Source organism: Physeter macrocephalus, chromosome 5 (assembly GCF_002837175.3).
Source record: "Physeter macrocephalus isolate SW-GA chromosome 5, ASM283717v5, whole genome shotgun sequence".
Taxonomy (NCBI): Eukaryota; Metazoa; Chordata; class Mammalia; order Artiodactyla; family Physeteridae; genus Physeter; species Physeter macrocephalus.
The window spans coordinates 42524085-42531309 of record NC_041218.1 but is presented as its reverse complement, the minus strand read 5'-3'; the positions used below and the strand labels follow the sequence as shown (position 1 = coordinate 42531309).

At 51.5% G+C, this 7225-nt stretch overlaps 1 long non-coding RNA gene across 4 annotated transcripts in view; it reads right to left on the bottom strand.

The window, feature by feature from the left end:
- The window catches only part of LOC114486294 (uncharacterized), a 66996-nt gene that overhangs the window by 20216 nt on the left and 39555 nt on the right, over positions 1–7225 (bottom strand). For 3 of the 4 annotated variants that reach the window (XR_003679789.1, XR_003679790.1, XR_008617358.1), the window contains exon 2: positions 5934–6044. This is a non-coding gene — a long non-coding RNA (uncharacterized lncRNA). Of the gene's footprint in view, positions 1–6; positions 335–5933; positions 6045–7225 lie in introns of those variants that run through there. The other variant, XR_003679791.2, reaches the window with a different exon arrangement.

Genomic DNA, 7225 nt, shown 5'->3' with positions numbered 1-7225 from the left:
GGTACGCGGGCCTCTCACTGTTGTGGCCTCTCCCGTTGCGGAGCACAGGCTCCGGACGCGCAGGCTCAGCGGCCATGGCTCACGGGCCCAGCCTCTCCGCGGCATGTGGGATCTTCCCGACCGGGGCACGAACCCGCGTCCCCTGCATCGGCAGGCGGACTCTCCACCACTGAGCCACCAGGGAAGCCCCCTTGTAGGGTTTCTTGATGGGCGCTGCCAGCCTTTTCCATCCCTGGGAACTTCCTGGGGCTGATTCCTCAGAGGGCAAGACCCAGATCTCATGACCATTAATTGCCCCATGCAGACAGGTGAAGTTAATACAACTTCTCTCTACCTGTTGAGAAACACATTCCTACCAGAAAGTCCTTCTCTGTGTCACCTCCTTCCTGCTTCCCTCAGTTGTTGCCTTGGGCACTTCTAGGCATTTGCCATCTGTAACTGGTTGGGCAGGTAGCACCTGGGCACCTTCGCCATGTAGCTTGCCTGAGTCATCTGTGCCTCTGTGGTGAGCCAGCCACCCTCAGGGATGCTGCTTGGGAGTCTTAGGGAACATTGAGCTTCCTTCACTAGCTCCTGCCTAAGAATATTCCTCTGCCTTTTGCTAAAGGTACTGACTCTGGAATCAGAACTAACTCTGTTGGTGATTTGAGGTTACTAACTGGAATGATGGCTTCCAAAACCCAGATGTGCTTCAGAATCACCTGTTGTGCTTTGTAGGAAATACACCACAAAATGAATCTGGAAAGTCTTATACACAAGAAAGCCAGAAAAAAGAAAAAGAAAAAAAAAAAAAAGAAAGCAAGGAATTACTCAAAAAGTGATGAGGACATGTGAAAGGATACAGGGGCCAGATGCAAGGCTAAATCTGGGGCATTTTGGCATCAAAATAAATAGTGACAATAATGGATTATAAGCCACTGAATAAAAAAACACATAACTATAACTAGTCCATACTCATATAACTAAACAAATAAGTAAATAAATGAGTGTTCATGCTTTTAAAAAAATCCCGTGCCCGAGATTCTCTCCCTGAAATGCTGCCTCAATTAGGTCTGGAGTGGGGCAAAGGCATTTCTGGTTCTTAAAAAGACTGTAGGGGATGGTGATATGCAGTAAAGGTTGAGAAACACTGGTTTAGCCTCTCTCGGTAGAGCACAGAGCCATAGAAGTTATAGAAGGAAGAGCTGAAGAATTTGCTGTCTCGTCCATTTACTCATCATGCATTGAAACCTACTATGTGTCAGGTAATGTACAGACTGGGATATAAGAGGCTAAAAACACTTCCTGTCCCCCTGGAGCTCACGGTCAAGGGGCTACTTAGCCCTGTGAACAGTCTCCCTTAGGGGTGGGCTCAGGTCTGGGAGCCTGGAAGAATGAAGAGGACTTTGCTGGTGGACCAGGGAGAGAAGGGCATTCTAGACGGAGGGAAAAGCAGAGGTGTGGAGGAGGGAGGGCGGGGCACGAGGTACTTATTTGATCTGCACGGGTGGGTGAGCTGCAGGGTTGCAACAGAGCAGCGATAAGGGCCGCCATCCTTGCCGGCACCAAGAACCAGACACTGGTCCTGGCGTGTTTCATCCACTGAGCCCTGTGACCTTCGCTGCAGCCACACCCTACAGAGGAGGAGACAGCAGAGCCAGGAAGAGGGACATTCCGAAGGTCACGCTGCCGGTACACCCGAGCACACACATTTAACTCTTCTGCTGGCCTTGAGGTACTTTTCAACTGACCAGCAGCCTTGGTCTCCTCTGGGAGCTGGTAGACATGCAGGCTCTCAGGGAATCTGTATTTTAACTTGCTTCCCAGGACTTTCGTAGGCACCTTGAAGTCTGAGAAGTGCCAGTCTAGGTAGGTCTCTGACAGGCTTAGGACGAATGGATTGAGGTGGGGACTGGCGGGCGGTGGGGTGGGGCGTTAGCAAGACCAAGCAGAGGTCTGACATGGTGGTCTCACGAGAGGGAATGGTGTGCTCAAGTGGTCTTCTCCCCCATGTGGGCTTTCTCTCTAGTACGTCTTGACTGTAAGCTCCTCCGGAATGGTCCACAGCGCTCCCCGCTGGGGCCCCAGAGGACCTAGCACAGCAATGTCCACCCATCAGCGGTCAGTAGGTATGGGCTGACTCAGGGCTCTGTGGACAGATCTTTAACTCCAGACCCAGAGTCATGAGATTGCCCACAGCCTCACATGCTTCCTTCAGTCCCACAGTCCTCCATCTGGACACTAATCTTACATCCACAGGGATCTCTTCCCTCCCCCAGGCCCGTCCAGCTACTGCCTTGGCCCAGACTCTTCCTGTTGACTCAGTCACTCCAGTGGCAGGTGGGACCCATGTAGGCGGTGCTGGCTGACAGGTGGGAGCTGAGTGTGGGAGCCCAGACTGTGGCCAGGACACCCATTCCCTGCCGACGGCTGGAACACTACTCCTCGTCAGAATAAAGAAAATCTCATGACCACTGTTGCTGTTCTCATTTTAAAAACAACAACAACAAAAAACATATCCCAAGGAAGCAGTAACTACCACAGAACTGGGGATTTTCTGCTCTGGGGAGTTTAGTCCAACTGAGAAGGCTACAATGTGACTTAATGTCAAGTGACAGGTGTCATTTCTCTGAACTTCCATGATCACTGGCAAATTACACACTAAGAACTCAGTCTCAAACCCCAAGTGACCTTTAGATCTGGGCTTCCATTCCTGGTCATGGTGTTGCTGGTGTTTTGCCCTCTGTTTGCCCAGATGGATGCCACTATGCATGTCTTTTCCTTAATTAGGACTTTGACTGAGGATTTGAGGACAAACTAGAAATGCATTTCCATTAAAGTCATTTCTATTGCCATGGGGAACTGCTACCAAGTCATTCTGATATTCCCATGACTCAGTCATAATTAATATTAATTACTAACATGTATTGATATTCCCTCCTTAAGAATTTCCACTGTCATTAAGTTGCTCCAAAATTCCCTGGGGAAAGAGAGAGAACTGGCTCTTTTCCCGCAGCCCTCTTTTGAGTGTCTTTCTCTCTCAAAAGGGAGCAGGAACTGTGTTTTTCATCTCAGAATCCCACTGGCCAGCACAGACCAGGTGAAGTTCGGGCAATGAATGAACATTCTGGCCAGTTTCAACCCCAGGAATCCTGCATCTAGGACGACTGAGAGTGTGGAGCTGGTGGAGAGCTCAAGGGTGGTGTGGCCATGGGCCCAGCCGTGCACTCCTGTTATCATGTGAATAAAGAGCCAGTGGAAGGGAGGGAAATAATCAAAGTGATAAGACAACATTACAAAGCTGTCCGGGAATTAGAAGATGGATGCAGTAATTTTGTGGAATAATGCATGGCCAGGTTTCCCAGTAAGCCCCAGTCCCACCAAATCACCGAAAAGATGAGCATTTCCAATCAGGAGAGTCAGGGAGGCATTACAGTGACAAAGGAAGGACAGGAATATGGGATTGGGCAGCCACTCTAGGTGGCATCTAGACAAATGGTGCCACCCTGTATCGGTTCCTTGTTGCTATGACCAGGGAGAAATTGGCGAGTCTAGGAGAGGAGGGTGCATGCCTGGAGAGCTGTGACGGGGCGATGTGTCTAGCTGTGCCCTGGCCTGATTCCCTTGTACCAGGTGGGGCCAGACAGACCAACCCTCGAAGCCCCGCCCAACCTCAGCAGCTGGTGCTTCCTCCCCCTCCATGGCCATGTGCGCCCTGCAGGGCCACACTTTGCTGTCCCACCCTCTTCCATCTGCCTGTTGAGTCCACTCTCAATCATCCAAGTCTACAAGCAGCATCGATCTTCAGTCTCCAGTGCCCCCTTTCCTTCTAATTGGCTGCCATGGAACTCCACCACTTTGGAGCCCAGAGAAGCCATTCCTGACCTCTCTGGGGCTCCTTTTCCTCATCTGTAAAGTGGGGTAAGTGTTAACTGGGGTGAAACATTGAAGGCGGGCTGCTTAGTGCCTCACAGAGGTTAAATAGCCAAGCCTGGAGCCCTGTTGTCGTCATTCATACCCCAGCCACTCAGCATAGATTCGCGGAAGGACAAGAAGGGCAGCGGAAACTTCCTGCCATCATGAAGAGCCTGGTTCAGGAACACAGGGCCGGCGGAGCCAGAAGGATGAGTGGAGGAAACCGACGTCTGGACTTTTCCCAGGTTAGGGTGCCCTTTGCCTTTGGAAAAAACTGGTTTGGGGAGGATCCTCCAAAAAGCAGCCTCCAAAACAAGAATGGGTTGGGGCGGCCAGGAGCAAAGGCTGGCTGGCTGATGTCCCTTCCACGGAGGAGTGGAAACAGGGTTCCCTAGGTTTTGGGGGAGCAGTCGGCCAGCCCCTCCCTGTCCCACCACAGATGGCAAAAGTCAACGCCCCTCTGTGTTCTTTGAGATCTCGTGACAAAAGTTAAAACAAACTGTGACATACAAAAACTCACTGCTGGCAGTATTATTAGTGAAGAATTAAATTATTAGCTCAAGAATTAAAATGCTGGGTCTGGTGCACAGACTAGATATTCCAGCACCTCCCACAGATACAGAAATCCTTCCTTGTGTCATAAAACTCGATCATGAAAAGAAAGGCTCATGCGTTCCAAGGGAACCAGCAGGCCTTGGGAGCAGCATCAGTGATCCACCAGCACCATCCTACACGGGACAGGGTTCGGCCTCCCGAACCACTGCAGGGTGGGGGGCTTTGCTCCCCTAGGAAGGACGAGAGCAGCTGTTCCGGCCTCCGCCTTGCCAGGTGGGGTGGCGAGGCCCCCAGCTTTCCTGTGAGCTGTGTTTGAGGCCCCGCACAGGGTTCAGAGGAACCTAGGCTGCTGCCTTGAAACCCATCCCGGACACTGTTTTGTTTCACTTTGTTTTACGATGATCTTGAAATGCTCTTCAGGGTCTGAGGTCCTGTCTGGGCGTTGGCAAGGCTGGGGGGTGTGGGGTGAGGTGGGTTCCACAGAAGCAGTTCCCAGCGATCAGGTCCCTGTCCCTGGAAACGCAGGCGGGCGCCCTGCAGACCGTTGGGTGTCAGAGCAGACCTTCGGCTGACGGGACTTCAGCCGTGGCTGGCGCCGCAGTGCTCTAACGACGGGGACGGAGGGGCCCTACTGCAGCCTCCGCGTCCAGATTTCAGAAAGGAGTCTAGGTCACAGCCACATTCATGCCACCGCAAAAGAAGGTGGGGGCAAGGAAGGGAGTTCTGTTTATGGAGCAATTGATGGAGTAGACACTTCACGAGCATTTTAAGGACTTCACTCTTCACGAGGACACCTAGAGGTAGGGCTTATTGTGTCCATTTCAGAGATAAGGAAACTGAGCCTCACTTTGGTGAAGCAGACCTGCCCAGTGTCTCAGGGCTTGATCTGCCAGACCCTGAAACCCCTACCCTTTACACAGTCCCAGTGGCTCCTGTAATGATGGTCCCTATCAGGGAACCCCTGCAGGGGTCGACTAACAATCCGCCATCACCTGGTGGGTGCTGTGGTTTACTACTCTTTCAATCCTGCAAACCTAACGTCTAGTCCTGTAGTGGGTTGAATTGTATCCCCTCCAAAAGCTATGTCCAAATCTTAACCCCTGGTACCTGTGAAAGTGACTTTATCTGGAACTAGAGTCTCTGTGGAGGTGCTTAAATGAAGGGTCTCGAGATGAGATCATTCTGGATTAAGGGTGGGCCCTAAATCCAGTGACTGGTGTCCTTATAAGAGAAAAGAAGGGGAGATTTGACACACAGAGAGGCCACATGAAGACGGAGACAGATTAGTATGATGTGACTACAAGCCAAGTGGATGTGGGTGTTCAATGAGCATGTGTGAGGAGAAACACAGTAGCTCCACGAATAGAACCCCTCACCCCTGCCCACACTCCTTGATGACACTTCTCCCCCAACACCGGCCAAACTGCAAATTCTCAGAAAGAAAATAATATTCTTTCCAATTCTTAGCAACAGATATTTGGTACCTGGAATGGAGATTATTCTGATGGTGTCACAATCATGTTTTGCCTTTGCCAAGTGCCTCCCAGTGAATCATCCCAGGACTTTAAAGACTCTGCCAAACTCACCCGGCACATCTGCAGACAAAGACGGGGACAGAGACCAAGGTCAGTGAAGGCCACCCCAAGGCTCACACCCGACTGCTCCCATTAGCTATTAAAGGAGGGATCCACTTTTAAATGTCCTAGTGAGTCCCCAGGGGCCTCTGGAGGAAATGTCTTCCTCCACAGGACATCAGGCAGGAACTGTGAAATTAGAAGACCCTGGGGGGCTTCCCTGGTGGTGCAGTGGTTAAGAATCCACCTGCCAATGCAGGGGACACGGGTTTGAGCCCGGGTCCAGGAAGATCCCACATGCCGCGGAGCAACTAAGCCCGTGCGCCACCACTACTGAGCCTGCGCTCTAGAGCCCACGAGCCACAACTACTGAGCCCAAGTGCCCAAACTACTGAAGCCCGCGCGCCTAGAGCCCGTGCTCCACAAGAGAAGCCACCACAATGAGAAGCCTGTGCACCGCAACAAAGAGTAGCCCCCGCTCGCCGCAGCTAGAGAAAGCCCGCGTGCAGCAACAAAGACCCAATGCAGCCAAAAATAAATAAAAATAATAAAATAAATTAATTTAAAAAAAAAAGGACCCTGGGGATTCGCAGGGCGAGATTTCACAGGAGACATGCTCCTGACTCAGAGAGGGGGCCTAGGAAATAATGCTGCAGGGAGAAAAAGCAATCTTTTATCCAGCTGGTCTACTTTTATTCTATTTGAAATAAATAAATAGGGTTTTTCCTTGAGTCATATTATTGTCATTAAACTGATGGCCTCATCTAGCTAATCAATAAGAAGACTTTGGGGTCTTTAATTGTTCAGGTGCTGGTGGAGGCTCAGGGGATTAGAGACCCCCAGCCCAAGCCCTTGCTGCCAGCCCCTCCCTCAGTGACCCACAGACTTCATACTTCTTGTGGCATTTGTGAACCTGACCTTGAGGACATTTGGTCTGGGAGAGGGGAGGTTATATTTGTATTTTGTCCTGAGGGACATCTGCTGCCTAAAAGTCTCCAAGTAATTTTCAGACCAGGACAAGGTATTCTTCTCTCTCTGGTTTCAAAAGAGGGAGGCGGGGCTTCCCTGGTGGCGCAGTGGTTGAGAGTCCGCCTGCCGATGCAGGGGACACGGGTTCATGCCCCAGTCCGGGAGGATCCCACATGCCGCGGAGCGGCTGGGCCCGTGAGCCATGGCCGCTGAGCCTGCGCGTCCGGAGCCTG